Below are 15723 nucleotides of genomic sequence, written 5' to 3' on the forward strand. Positions count from 1 at the left end.
TCATAGTTACAACGCGGACTGTTGAGCAGACGCGTCTCAAGCCTATTAGTGATCCAACGCTGCATACTCTTAAAGGTTACGTCCGTGGATCACGGCTGAACGCGTCTTCTCCACACTCATTTACAAACAAACTTATAATATAAATTAGTATTAATATTGATAGCATCACTGGTAGCTTCGTTGCTAACTCACTGTCCATCTGTTAAAATGGCGAATATATCAGATGTAAGTAGTCTACCGCTTGGTGCAGGTGAGGACACATTTGAGCTTCACGCACTGCAGTCTGAGCTGGAAGCTGTTGAGAAACAGATCCACAACCTTTTATTGAGACAGGCCGAGCTGAGAGACCGGTGTTTGGCTCTTGAAACATCACGCGCTGATGCACACAAATCAGTGTTTAACGTTACTAACCCGCTGACTCCGACCGCGTCTACTCCGTGCGTTCCTCAGCATCGGTCGCAATCAGCCATGGTCTCGTTCACTCCGGCTCCAACACGCCACCACGAAGCCTGGGTGGTTCCGCAGCGGAAGACGCGAGTCAGGTTTAGACCAAGACTTTCTCCGACCCTCCCGGTTTTCGAGTTATCCACACAAAACCGCTTCTCCCCTCTACGCGAAACAGAACGCGATGCTGTGATCATCGGCGATTCCATCGTTCGGCACGTACACGCTACGTTAGGTAAAAGTAAGGTGCAAAGTCACTGCTTCCCTGGTGCTCGTGTTTCTGAAATCGCTGCTCGCGTTCCCGAGATCCTGAACGGTGACGAGCGCGTCGGAACTGTGGTCCTGCACGCGGGAGTGAACTACATCAGGCTGCGCCAGACGGAGATTCTGAAGAAAGACTTCAGGAATCTATTCGATACGGTACGCAGCACATCGCCTGAAACAACGATCATTGTGTCAGGACCGCTTCCCACGTACCGACTAGGGCATGAAAAGTTCAGCAGATTATTTGCGCTAAATGAATGGTTAATGTCATGGTGCAATGAGCAGAAACTGCTCTTTGTAAATAATTGGAATCTGTTTTGGGAGCGTCCTAGGCTTTTCCGTGCTGATGGCTTACACCCAAGCAGATTCGGAGCGGATCTTCTGTCAGATAACATCTCCAAAATGTTAAATACCCTTTGACTAGTAACCAAAAGTCCAAATCATAGTCTCTGCTGCACCAATTCAACTGATATAAATACTAGTGTAGAACATTGCATAGAAACCGTGTCTATTCCTCGTTTAGTGAGATCAAATAATAAATCTAATGCAGGATCTAGGAAAAATCTAATTGTTATTAAAACAGAAAATGTTGCTATTAGTAAACAAAAACTATTTCTAAAGCTAGGTCTTCTAAACATTAGATCACTCACACCTAAGGCAGTTATTGTAAATGAAATAGTCACAGATAATAGCTTCGATGTACTTTGCCTTACTGAAACCTGGCTTAAACCAAATGATTATTTCGGTATTAATGAGTCTACTCCTGCTGGATACTGTTATAAGCATGAGCCCCGTCTGATTGGTCGTGGCGGAGGTGTTGCAACCATTTATAAAGATATTCTAAATGTTACTCAGAAAACGGGTTATAAGTTTATTTCATTTGAAGTACTTGTACTAAATGTTACGCTCTTAGATGTTAGAAAAACATCCCTATTATCTCTAGCCTTGGCTACCGTATATAGACCGCCAGGGCCTTACGCTGATTTCCTAAAAGAGTTTGCAGATTTTCTCTCAGACCTATTAGTCAATGTCGATAAAGCATTAATTGTTGGAGATTTTAACATACACGTAGATAATCCAAATGATGCGTTAGGAGCTGCGTTTACAGATTTATTAAATTCATTTGGGGTCAAGCAAAACGTCACCGGACCAACTCATCGTCTTAATCATACACTCGATTTAATTATATCACATGGAACCGATCCGACCGATATAGATATCATTCCACAAAGTGATGAAGTCACTGATCACTACATGGTAACTTGCATATTACGTACTGCTGTAATATGTCATGCGGCGTCGCGTTATCAACCAGGCAGAACAATCCTCCCATCCACCATAGATAATTTCTCAAATTGCTTATCTAATCTGTCTCAGCTGCTGCCTGAACCCAAACAAACAGATGAACTAGAAGAACTAACTAGCACTATGAGCACCATTCTCTCTAGAACATTGGATGTGGTTGCACCTATTAAATTAAAAAAGGTCAGAGAGAAAAATAAAGCACCATGGTATAACAATACTACGCATGTTTTAAAGAGAGAAACCCGTATTTTAGAGCGTAAATGGAAACAAACTAATTTAGAGGTCTTTAGAATCGCGTGGAAAGACAGTGTGTCACGTTATAAAAAGGCCCTAAAAGCTGCCAGGGCTGAGCACCTCTGCAAACTAATAGAAAACAACCAAAACAATCCAAGGTTTCTATTTAACACCGTGGCTAGACTAACACATAAACAGACGTCACCCGAACAAAATATCCCGTTACAGTTCAGTAGTAATGATTTCATGAACTTCTTCACTGAGAAAATAGAAAGCATCAGAACCACAATTATAAACGTTCAATCTTCAATCGCGCCTTATAATTCAGCTTCAATTATCACCCCGCAAGAACAATTACAGTGCTTTACAACTACAGAACAAAAAGAGTTAAATAAACTTATCACTTCATCTAAAACAACAACATGTTTATTAGATCCTATACCAACTAAACTACTGAAAGAAGTGTTACCTGTAGTGGAAGAGCCTCTCCTCAATATTATTAACTCATCTTTATCTTTAGGTCATGTTCCAAGAACATTTAAACTGGCAGTTATAAAACCTCTCATTAAGAAACCACAATTAGATCATAATAATCTAGCAAATTATAGACCCATTTCAAATCTTCCATTTATGTCTAAAATATTAGAAAAAGTGGTGTCCGCTCAACTGGGCTCTTTCTTGCAACAAAATGATATCTATGAAAAGTTTCAGTCTGGATTCAGACCGCATCATAGCACTGAAACTGCGCTCGTTAAAATCACAAATGATTTACTTTTAGCTTCTGACCAAGGCTGTATCTCAATACTAGTTTTACTTGATCTTAGTGCTGCGTTCGATACTATAGATCACACAATACTCTTAGATCGACTACAAAATTATACTGGTGTTCAAGGACAAGCACTAAGCTGGTTCAAATCATACCTATCTGACCGCTACCATTTTGTCTATTTAAATGGAGAAAAATCGATCATAACTCCAGTAAACTATGGAGTGCCGCAGGGATCTGTATTAGGCCCTCTGTTATTTTCAATATACATGATGCCACTTGGAAATATTATAAGGAAACATGGAATTAGTTTCCATTGTTATGCTGATGACACTCAAATATATATTTCATCACGGCCGGATGAAAACGCTACATTTTCCAAATTGACAGAGTGTGTTAAAGATATAAAAGATTGGATGACGCGTAATTTTCTTTTATTAAATCCAGACAAGACAGAGGTAATACTTATCGGTTCAAAAAACCGCCCACAAAACCTCGCACAATACAACTTTAACATCATAGGATGTCCTGTTACTTTATCCTCTACAGTAAAAGACCTGGGTGTTATACTCGATTGCAACCTGTCTTTTGAAAATCATATTTCATATGTTACAAAAACAGCCTTTTTCCACCTTAGAAACATTGCTAAGCTACGTAATATGCTATCAGTTTCTGATGCAGAAAAGTTAGTTCATGCATTCATGACCTCGAGACTGGATTACTGTAATGCTTTATTAGCTGGTTGTCCCGCATCCTCAATAAACAAGCTACAGTTAGTCCAAAATGCCGCCGCTAGAGTTCTTACGAGATCAAGAAAATATGATCATATAACACAGATTTTATCATCACTGCATTGGTTACCTATAAAGTTCCGTATTAATTACAAGGTATTGCTACTGACTTATAAAGCCCTAAACGGCTTAGCTCCAGTCTATTTAACGGATCTTCTATCGCCCTATAATCCATCGCGCTCTTTAAGATCACTAAATTCAAGGCTTTTGGTCATACCTAGGATATCCAGAACCACCAAAGGAGGGAGAGCATTTTCACATTTGGCTCCAAAACTCTGGAATAGTCTTCCTGATACTGTTCGTTGCTCAGACTCACTCTCCCAGTTTAAAGCTAGATTAAAGTCGCATCTCTTCAGCCAGGAATTCATATAATCCTACAGTTCAAACTACAATCCGGCCTCTATCCAATGCCAGAGGAGAACTGGCCCCCGACTGAGCCTGGGTTCTCCCAAGGGTTTTTTTCTCCATTAAGGCACCTGATGGAGTTTTAGGACACCATTAGGTCACTTGATGGAGTTTTTCGGTTCCTTGCCACTGTTGCCTTTGGCTTGCTCAGTTGGGGATATTTTGGGGATATTTAATTTAATTTAATCAATCAATAAATTCCTCTTGAAACAAACTTTGTTGTATTATTTTAATTTAATACTGTGAAGCTGCTTTGATGCAATCTGTATTGTGAAAAGCGCTATACAAATAAACTTGACTTGACTTGACTATCTGGCAACCTGGAGTCAGGGGGGAGGGGGAGGGGATACACCGCTCTACAGTAATGCGTGATTGCAGTACCAGTGATTGCAGATTGAAAGTGATTGCAGTACCAGTTTTGGCCACAATCTTACATACGGCTCCTTTAAAGGGATACACCACCGAAAAATGAAAATTCTGTCATCATATACTCACCCTCATGTTGTTTCAAAACTGTATGAATTTCTTTCTTCTGCTGAACAGAAAGGAAGATATTTAGAAGAATGTCAGTAACCAGACAGTTTTAGATACCATTGACTTCCATAGTATATTTTTTTCCTAATTTATCCAAAGAAATCAATTAATTGCCGTCCTTCGGATGAGACGTAAAACTGAGGTCCTGACTCTCTGTGGTCATTAAAAATCCCAGGATGTCCTTCGAAAAGAGTAGGGGTATAACTCCGGCATCCTGGCCAAATTTGCCCCTTGGCCTCTGTCCATCATGGCCTCCTAATCATCCCCATATACTGATTGGCTTCATCACTGTCTCCTCTCCACCAGTAAGCTGGTGTGTGGTGGGCGTTCTGGCGCAGTATGGCTGCCGTCGTATCATCCAGGTGGATGCTGCACATTGGTGGTGGTTGAGGAGATTCCCCCCTTCTATGTAAAGCGCTTTGAGTGGCGAGAAAAGCACTATATAAATGTAATGAATTATTATTATTATTATTAAGAAATGTAGTTTAAAAGTGAGTTTTTCCATTATTATCTGCTGATAGTCTGAATGTGTTTTACATAATGTCATTAAACACGAAATGAACTCAGAGCTCAGAGATAAGCTCAGTTTGGGCCCTGGCTATGCTCAGATTCTTGTCACTTCACTAGAGGTGCACACAAACAATCCTATTCTTGCTTGCACCAAGCCATGGCTTTTTGAATCCCAAGAAAGGGACTTCAATTAATAAGGGGCAAGAGTCAGAACAACCTTCATTTTTTGGCATTTGGCTTTTTAATTGATTTAGGATCAACATTACTAATGCATTATTTACCTCAGAATCAGGATCTGCAACGGGGTAAAGGGTCTGGCCCACCTGCCACAACTGATCTGGTGTCAGGTTCTGCTCAGTCCTGATGGGATGGTTGTCCCACGCATCACTGGAGACATCTAGGCTTGCCTGAAAACATAGTGGCAGCAGAATATGTGTAGGACGTTGCTGATGTCAGGTAGGTGTTCGTCCTCAAGAGAGTGCAGGATATTGTAACACACTCCTGTAACACTCATGAACAAACCACGCCAGAGGCGCTCAATCCTGTATAAAAAAAATTTTAAAAGGAGGAAAATAATACATTTTTCATAACGTGTCCTTTAAGATCCTTTGAATAACTCACCTTTTCCCCAGCCATTGAATAAATGGCCATGTTTCAAATTGATTATTGTATACATTTTAATAGAAATCAGCTGACATGAGAGTTAATACTATAAATTAAATTCTAAGAGGTTTTTTTATTTTGTATGTTTGCGATCATGGCCAGTAGATTTTGTTGGTGAGGATATTGTCTGTTCTTACAATTGCTTATGGTAGGCATCTTAATAAATACTGCCTTTAGGCTTCCAAAATTAAGTTTGACTCACCGCTGATTGTGTACGCTTTTCCCCGTAATGAAGCTGTTAATGTCTGAACATTAATTCCACTATCCCCACATATTCTCCTCCGTGATCTCCTCTTACTCTGAAAATACAACATGAATTTTAGATCTCATCAAGGACACAGTTATGCAGAAGTGCCAACAAGTAATACGTGAATCCTTTAAATTTCCCTGCATTTTTGCATAATTTAGTAATAAAATATGATCTGACAGGTCTATGTACTGTATGTAGTATAACTGATCTGTAGGTGCTCACAACGTATAATGAGAAATACAAGTCACTTCAATTGTTTTTCTTTCCTAAACCGGTAAACAAGCAGGAATACTGGGCCCTGTTTCAGAAAGCTGAGCCTGATATGTGAAGCTCCGAGTTCCAGAACAGCTGATCAGAATTAGTTCAGTCAACTGTTGACTGTGACCTGTGACCTGTGTATGTTGAACCTGATGGAAGGTATCCAGTTTTATGTCCTAAACACTTGTTTTTTGGGGTCGAGAGCTAATAAAAACTTATTTCTGGTTTTTTTTTAGCTTGTTTGCTGTACACCTTGTCACACAGCAGCTTTTAGGCATTTTTCTGTCTTTTGTTAGAAGCAAGAAATGAGGCAGCCTCTCGCAATGCAAAGTCAATGGGGACGGTTGGTTTGTTTTCCCCCCCGGTGTGGGCGTGGCCTAAATGCGCTCTGTCTCTATACTACGATTCACCATGGCAACGGGTAAATAAAGGCAGAGCCTCCATTTTAATCGGGTGGAGCTAGAAAAATGAATGCGTGCCAACGAGGACCATGATAGGCTATTCATGTTAAAATGCAGGAGTGGAGGATCAATACGTTTACATTAGTAGTTTTTATACAGCATTTACCAGAATGGACTTTCCTTAATGAATGATAAAGTGCTGGAACTTTCCTACAGCCCATTACATTTATTATAAATAGGCTACAGGCCTGTTTATTCCTTTGTAACCTAGCGGGACAAAATGCAGGAGGCAATAACTGAACATAAAGATATTAATCAAACACATTAGACATAGTTTAGCCTACTCACGGACAGAGTGTAAAGTAACAGGTGTTGCAGCAAAAACAATAACTAACAAAACAGCATCACAGCATAAGAGACATCAGGATTCAAATTGTCCTTAAAAGATATTTATTTCTTGCAAGAAATGTTCCCAGTCCATCCCCAGTCCAGCTAGAGGCGGAGTGAGACTCAGAGCAGTGGTTGGCCAGCTATCTCTTACAGCCCCCACTAAACCCCTGTGGCTCTTCCCCAGCCCGGGAATACTCTCACCTCTTAAGTCACACACACACACACACACACACACACACACACACACACACACACACACACACACACACACACACACACACACACACACACACACACAACACACACACACACACACACACACACACACACACACCCTGCAGCTGTATCAACATCATAAAAAGAAACTCAAAATACAGCCAAATGAATGTATGGCATTCATTTGTTAAATCATTGAAAATAAAATACAAAGAAAAGATACATTTTTATGATTTTAATGATTATTTCGCAGTGGAAGATGTGTCTAGCTTCAAACTGACTGTAAAGTTCTATTGCACATTTATAAAATCTTGCTCATTTTGTATTTTATGAAATGCTGTCCACACATTCAGGCTATGCAGCTAATAATGAAAATCTCACTTTTAAACTACTTTTATTTGTTTCTGCTGCACTACTGCCATCACTCATGATAACTATGATAGGAATGTTGCTTAGTTCTCTTACGAGAGGTCTCTCGTACTGCGTAAGATATCTTACGCTAGGGGAAAATCATTTTCCGCGAGATATTGAAGCCAAAAATTATCCTTAATTTTGTAATAATGCAAAACGCGTTGCAGCAGCAATGCAGACATAGGCGAGACAGCTCGCGCGCCTATTGGCTGCTCTGCGGCAACTGCAGCAGCCTATCGAGCGAGGCCTGGCGTGACGTCAGACCCAATCAGGGCACTTCGCGCCCGCTGCGTCACGTCCCGCCGAAATGGGCGTGGTCTAGGCCTATAAATATCGCTCGCAGGCAGCTATTATCTGATTTTTCATCCTTCAAGCGAAGCACACGCATCGCTGGAGCTGGATTAGAAGCCGCGCCGTCGAGAGAGAGCACCTTCAGCGGGACGAGTCACTGAAGTCGCTGGCCGCGCCGCCTTCCTGCCTTCCTGCTGCGCTTTCCGGCGCTTATATCCTTCTCTTTTATTACACTGTATTTCTGTGTGTGTGTGTCGCCGCCGCGACACACATTCTAAAAGAGCTAGCGTCTTTTTAAAGATGCCTTCCTGCGGCTCGTGCAGAGCCACACTCAGCGACGGGGACCGCCACGTGATCTGCGTTTCCTGCCTGGGTGAGGAACATGCAGCTCTCGCGCTCGCTGACGGCGGATGCCCTCACTGCGAGCTGATGGCAATGGCGACTCTGAGGACTCGCCTAGCCGTCTTCACCGAGACTGCTCCCCCGCCCGCCGCGGCGTCGCGCCGTAAAAAGCGCCGTGCCCAGCGGGCCCCGGAACCCTCCCTCAGCCGCCAAAGCTCGCCGGTTCGCCCGCTTGCTTCCCCGGCTTCTTCTGTTTCGCTTCCTGACGGACAGCGGCCGCCGCCTGCCGCCGCTTCCGTTGATATCGCGGATGAGGAAGCCCTGCTGGGAGAGGATGATTCCTGCTCTATCCTGGCGTCAGGCAGTGAGGATTGGGCGGGCTCTGAGGACCCTGCACCCCCTGCCCGCACGTCGTCAGGCAAGAGAGCTTCCATTGAGACGGAACTCATGCGAGTACTCGCACAGGCCGCGGTGAGCCTCGGCCTCGAGTGGTCTTCGCCTGAGCAGCCCGCTCACAACCGGCTGGATGGATTTTTCCTGCCTGGGGAGCGCGCTTCGCCTGCGTCCAGACCGGCGCCTTTTCTTCCTGAGTTACACGAAGAAGTCGCCAAGTCCTGGAGCGCCCCCTACTCTGCTAGAGTGCGTCCTGCTGTTTCTTTGGCATTCTCCGCCGTTGACGATGCCAAGAACAGAAGATACCTCTCGCTGCCGCCGGTTGAAGAGGCGATAGCGGCCCACTTATGCCCGCCCTCCGCTGGACGGCGCGCTAAGCCGGCCCTGCCCTCTAAAGCTTGCCGCACGACGTCAAGCCTGCTCCGCCGCGCTTTCTCCGCCGCCGGGCAAGCTGCGTCAGCGTTGCACACCATGGCAACGCTCCAGATCTTCCAGGCCGATCTCCTCCGTAAGCTGGATGAGGAAGGACCTGACGCGATCTGCGTGCCGGACTTAAGGAGTGCCACGGACCTCGCCCTTCGTGCTACTAAGTCCGCAGCACAAGCCATTGGACGGACTATGGCTTCTCTCACCGTGTCTGAGAGACATCTTTGGCTGACGCTCTCGGAAATGGCCGAGTCTGAACGCACCGCGTTCCTCGACGCCCCGCTTTCCGCCACAGGCCTCTTTGGATCCTCCGTCAAGGACTTCGCGGAGAGATTCGCAGAGGTACAGAAAGCGTCTCAGGCTATGAAGCACTTCCTCCCGAAGCGCTCCAGCTCTGCAGCAGGCCGTGCGAAACCGTCTGCTCAGAGCTCACAGCCACAGCCACCGTCCACTGCCTCCACTTCACAGCGCCGCCAGGCCAGAAGCGCGAGACCGCGCTCCCGCTCATCCGGTCGCCGCCCCGCAGGACGTGGCTCGCGACCTAGGATCACGGTGAAGCCCGAGGCCCCGAAGTCGTCCTAGCACAGCTAGGAAAACGACGGTGTTCCAGTCCCGCTGCGGCCGGACTCACACCAAAGCTATTCGCTCGTCCAGTTCCAGAAAATGTGACTGTTCCAGTGTTTTTCTGCAGCCAACAAATCGGTTCTGTCACCCGCTTGCCTGCATACAAATGCCGTTTTCACGGCTACCCAGATAAATCCCCAAAAGAGTGTATTTTCTGGTGTCCCGGCCACGGCCGATGGTGTTTCATGTGTAGTAAGAATATGCCCACTGCCCAGTGCCCATCCCTACACACAAGCACAGCCTGTCACACAGGGCTCGCGCACATAAAACCGACTCAGATCGGTTGCGCTTCAAACATGGTGAACGTGCCCACTACCCAGTGCCCACTAACACCACGTTATGCATGTCTCACGGTTTCTGTAAAAACGAAACCAACGTGCACCCGCTTCACGCAAGCGAACGATGCTTTCGGTGTGATAAATGTGCCCGCTGTCCCGCGCCCACATCCACACATAGACATGACAGTTCCCACGGGAACCGCCCAGCCCTCCCCCTCGCGGTTAACCACCGCAGAGGAGTCGAGCGCGGGCAATCTGCCCGCTGTCATCAGCGCGCCCCATGCCTCAAATGTCACGAGCGCCACGCTTGTGTTACAGCACACCGAAGCTTCTCCATCGCTGAGCGAGCGGAGCGCGCTTCGTATTCAACCCCTAGCTATCCATGCAGACGCATGGGCAAAGCTACCCGGGGTTTCGAAGTGGGTGCTGAACATTATAGAAAGAGGCTATTCGCTGCAGTTTCGCCGACGCCCTCGCCGCTATGTGGCGCGCGTCGAGACCACGGTAAAAACAGAAGTAGCACATCTACTTCGAGCCGAAGTGACGAAACTATTGAGCAAAGGGGCCATAGAGCCTCTCTCTCAAGATCAGAGCGAAGGAGGGCTATACAGCAGATACTTCCTGGTACCGAAAAAAGACGGGGGTCTCAGACCCATACTAGATCTAAGGCAACTGAACAAAGTGCTTGTGAAGCGACAGTTCAGGATGCTCACGACCAGGCAAATCCTTGTGCAGATTCGCCAAGGAGATTGGTTTGTGTCAATAGATCTGAAAGACGCGTATTTTCAAATACAGATAGCGTCACGTCACGTCACGTCACTTCGAGGGCCAGGCATATCAGTACACAGTCCTGCCGTTCGGTTTGTCCCTAGCACCCCGTACATTTACGAAGTGCATGGATGCGGCGCTCGCACCCCTCAGAATGAGAGGCATGCGAGTGCTGAACTATTTGGACGATTGGCTGATTCTAGCGCAATCTCGCGCAGTGCTCATAGAACACACGACCATTTTACTCGATCACCTCGAGGATTTGGGTCTGAGTGTCAACTGGGCGAAGAGCTCCCTGTCACCCAGTCAGAAAATATCTTTCCTGGGCACAGAACTGGACTCACTATCCATGATAGCGCGACTATCACAACAGCGCGCGGTAGACATTCGACGCACAGCGAACTCTTTTCGCTGCGGCGCGTCTGTCCCGCTCAAGAGATTTCAGAAGATGCTAGGTCTCATGGCCTCAGCATCGTCAGTGCTCCAGCTGGGTCTGCTCCGCATGCGCCCGCTGCAGTTTTGGCTGAAAGCGCGAGTCCCACGCGAAGCGTGGGCACCCGGTTTGCTTCGCCTCAGGGTCAATCAGAAATGCGTTACAGCTCTGAAACCCTGGAAAGCGAACGACTGGTACCAATCAGGTGTAAGCCTGGGGACTTCCTCGAGGGTGAAAGTGGTGTCCACGGACGCGTCCACCTCGGGATGGGGAGCGCTGCTCGAGGGCAGACCGTTCTTCGGCCAGTGGTCAGAACGGGAGAAGCTCCTGCACATAAACTGCCTCGAAATGCTGGCAGTAGACAACGCGCTGACGCGTTTTTGTCCCCAAATAAAAGGTCACCACGTCTTGGTCCGTTCGGACAACATGTCTGTGGTGTCCTACATAAATCGCCAGGGCGGCATCAGATCCGAGAAACTGTACAGGCTGGCAGAACGCCTCCTGGTATGGGCTCAGTGCAACCTGCGCTCGCTCAGAGCAGCGCACGTGCCAGGGATCTTGAATATAGGACCGGACAGGCTGTCCAGGAACAATGTTCCGGCAGGCGAGTGGTCTCTACACCCACAGACAGTCCATCTGCTGTGGAAGAAATTCGGCAGAGCGGAAGTGGACCTGTTTGCGTCTCAAGAAAAAGCTCACTGTCAAGAATTTTTCTCCAAGAGCAGGAGCGCGCTGGCCCATGTGTGGCCCCGCCGCCCGCTCTATGCTTTTCCCCCCGTCTCTCTCCTGCCTCAGGTGATAGAACGGATCAGGGAAGAAGGATGCTCAGTACTGCTGGTAGCACCGTTCTGGAAAAACCAACCTTGGTTCCCAGCCGTGATGCAGTTAGCAAGTACTGCCCCGTGGCCAGTACCAATGAGGAGAGATCTCCTCTCACAGGCCCGCGGCTCGATCTGGCATCCTCACCCGGAACTATGGTCCCTTCATGTCTGGGCCATCAACGGGTACATGTTGGACTCCCTAAAGGAGTATTAAACATGATCACGCAGGCTAGAGCTCCGTCTACAAGACGACTCTATTCTTCGAAATGGTCGGTGTTTTCGGGCTGGTGCACAGCCCGTGGTGTGTCACCCACAAACTGTGGTGTGACGGAGGTGCTTTCCTTCCTACAAGAGCTGTTGGATGGGGGCAGGGCCCCCTCCACGCTCAAAGTTTATGTGGCGGCTATAGCAGCGTTCTCAGAAACAACGCTTGGTCAGTCAATAGGAAGGAACGATTTAGTCATCCGCTTCCTTAGAGGGGCTAAGAGACTGAATCCTCCCAGACCTCCCTCAGTCCCCGTATGGGACCTTTCTACGGTTCTGGAAGCCATGAAAGGTGCGCCATTTGAGCCTTTACAGTCAATCGATTTGAAACACCTGTCTTTCAAGACGGTGTTTTTGCTGGCTCTCGCTTCAGTGAAGCGCATAGGGGATCTGCACGCGCTCTCTGTGAGCGCGGCGTGCATGGAGTTTGGGCCCAATGACTCAAAAGTTATACTCAAACCTAAGCACGGTTATGTTCCAAAATCCCTCAACACACCGTTTAGGGCGCAGGTTATCTCCCTGTCAGCCCTACCGGTCCCTGATGAGGAAAGAGACGCGAGCCTCCTTTGCCCAGTCAGGGCATTACGAGCTTATGTGTCTCGCTCGTCTGTTTTCAGACAAACGGAGCAGCTCTTTGTTTCGTTTAGCGGACGTTCTAAGGGACTAGCCGCGTCGAAACAGAGCCTATCCAGATGGATAGTTGATGCTATAGCGCTGGCATACGCCTCCAAGGGCATACAGTGCCCATTGGGTGTCAGAGCGCACTCCACGAGAGGCATGGCCTCTTCGTGGGCCTGGTCAAGTGGGATTGCCTTGCAAGATATTTGTATGGCGGCAGGCTGGGCCTCCCCGTCTACATTTATAAGGTTTTATAACCTAGAGGTTCCCGCCCTGCAGGCCAGGCTGCTGTCGGTCTAAATTACCAGTATTATCTGACCTGATGCGATCAGCTCAGAATGCTGCGTCTGCTGAGCACAGCTCAATGTTCGACAGTATAAAGCTGGGCAAACTGTGTAAGACCCACATTTTCCCCATCAGTTCAGGCCGTACCCCGCCCTGTCTGTATGATGAAATTCGCGTCCCATCGACGCTACTATAGGTGGAAAAGTGAGGCTGCACCCCTCCCTCTTCCCGGACTCCCTGTGAGTTCCCTGAGTGATTGTGCACTATATGTACCCCGGGCTTTCGCCCTTGGGTCTTTGGTGTCAGATCTCAGCATGCACGGCGTTTTACATTGGGTCCCCTAGCGTAAGATATCTTACGCAGTACGAGAGACCTCTCGTAAGAGAACGTACTCGGTTACTAACGTAACCTCGGTTCTCTTTAGAAGAGGGAACGAGTACTGCGTATCTTGCCGTGCATGCACACGCTCTGGTTGCTTCGATGATGAAAAACCAGATAATAGCTGCCTGCGAGCGATATTTATAGGCCTAGACCACGCCCATTTCGGCGGGACGTGACGCAGCGGGCGCGAAGTGCCCTGATTGGGTCTGACGTCACGCCAGGCCTCGCTCGATAGGCTGCTGCAGTTGCCGCAGAGCAGCCAATAGGCGCGCGAGCTGTCTCGCCTATGTCTGCATTGCTGCTGCAACGCGTTTTGCATTATTACAAAATTAAGGATAATTTTTGGCTTCAATATCTCGCGGAAAAGGATTTTCCCCTAGCGTAAGATATCTTACGCAGTACTCGTTCCCTCTTCTAGAGAGAACCGAGGTTACGTTAGTAACCGAGTACGTTTTATAGAGATGAGTTTAGCAGTGATTAGGCTACTGCAGTAACGTAGCTCACAGTAAGTGTCTCCACAGGGTTATAAAGGAGGAGGACAGTCAGACCGGCTCTGCAGGAGGAGAGGAGTCAGAGAGAAACTCCTAGGGTTTATCTGATCTCACTCTCTGACACTGAAAACCCAGAGTTTCCCTCATCTCGACCTTAAGTTTTCTTGAGTTTTCACTAAAGGGCTTTGGTTTGTTACTCTTTATATTAACAAATACAAATGAAAATTGTAACTGTCATTTTTATTTCTTAAACCAGTAGTTTTAAAGGGGAGAATTTTGAATGAATGTTATGAATTATGTTTATTATTTAGTGTAGCTTTCCTTAAATTGTCCAATGGAGCAAACATTTGAAATTAGTTAAAAACGCTCAACTTTGAAGGTCAGCTGATTTATGTTTTCGATTCTCAACTTTTTCTATTTCCATTGGACAAGTTAGATAATGGAACAATTGCCAAATGTTGTAGCTTTTCTGATAACTGATTTAAGAAAGAAGAATACTGTCATGGAGGCCTATGTGTGAGGTTACAGCCCTGATTCACGTTAGAGACAACAATTTAAAAGCAGCCCATGTCATGTGAAACAGTAAGACCATTGAGAATTCTGTAATATCATCTTTAACAATTGTACATAGATGTGCTAATGAGCTTATACAAGTTTCAGATGCAATTTAGTGACCTGTGAAATCTGCAATAAGAAGTTTGAGTGTTTTTTTATCTGATGGAGCCGTTTGAGGGAAGCCTCAAATTTACGCAATTACAATAATAATTCCAGTTAAATAACATCAGTACCTCAGAGGAAAGCCATGCTCATTCACAGCTTCACTGAAGAATGCCAGGTGGGTATCAGATCGCTACCTTAAGGTACATCATCTACACATACAGGAACAAATAGAATAATACATCAATACTGTCAAGAATTTATTTCCCCCTGTAAAATAAGTCAGCTGACAAAGTTCTGAAGGGTGAACAGGTGGAACAGTAAGAACTATTGAATCATTCAATTTATGACGGGATCTCATGACATGAGAAATCATCAAAACAGTTCATTTTAGTTCAATTCATAATAAAGAGTTCAGCACTGATAAAACTGCATTGGCATGAGGAATAGTTCGCTGAATGGGACAGATGTAAACTTGACAGGAAAATTGTTAAAGGTTAAAAGTACACCCACAGAATAATACGTAATAGGTTCAATACAACTTTGCAAAGCCAAGTTCATGTAATTGACTTTCATGAAAGCATTCAAGTGAAAAGTCTATTCAAATCAACGGGACTTAGGAATATGCTGTGTATGCCAAGGCTAACCAGTTGCTTATTTTTTTATTCGTCATGAACATCCAAGAGACCATAAGGACATTTGCTACATATATTCATGTAAATAGCCTAATGCAAACAAACAATCTTTAATTTTCAGAGATTAGTTTCTCCACTCGTTTTCACATTTTCAAAAATACATACATACATAAT

General features: G+C 46.1%; 2 long non-coding RNA genes across 2 annotated transcripts in view; one reads left to right on the plus strand and one right to left on the minus strand.

Moving 5' to 3' along the window:
- LOC309487745 overlaps positions 1-15723 on the plus strand; it is a 167030-nt gene that overhangs the window by 79246 nt on the left and 72061 nt on the right. The window lies entirely within an intron of this gene.
- The window catches only part of LOC309487746, a 169919-nt gene that overhangs the window by 5253 nt on the left and 148943 nt on the right, over positions 1-15723 (minus strand). Inside the window, exon 3 of the long non-coding RNA XR_014201915.1 lies at positions 4340-4521. This is a non-coding gene — a long non-coding RNA (uncharacterized lncRNA). The remainder of the gene's footprint in view (positions 1-4339; positions 4522-15723) is intronic.

This window comes from Leuciscus leuciscus, assembly GCF_965113295.1.
Source record: "Leuciscus leuciscus genome assembly, chromosome: 23".
Classification (NCBI taxonomy): Eukaryota; Metazoa; Chordata; class Actinopteri; order Cypriniformes; family Leuciscidae; genus Leuciscus; species Leuciscus leuciscus.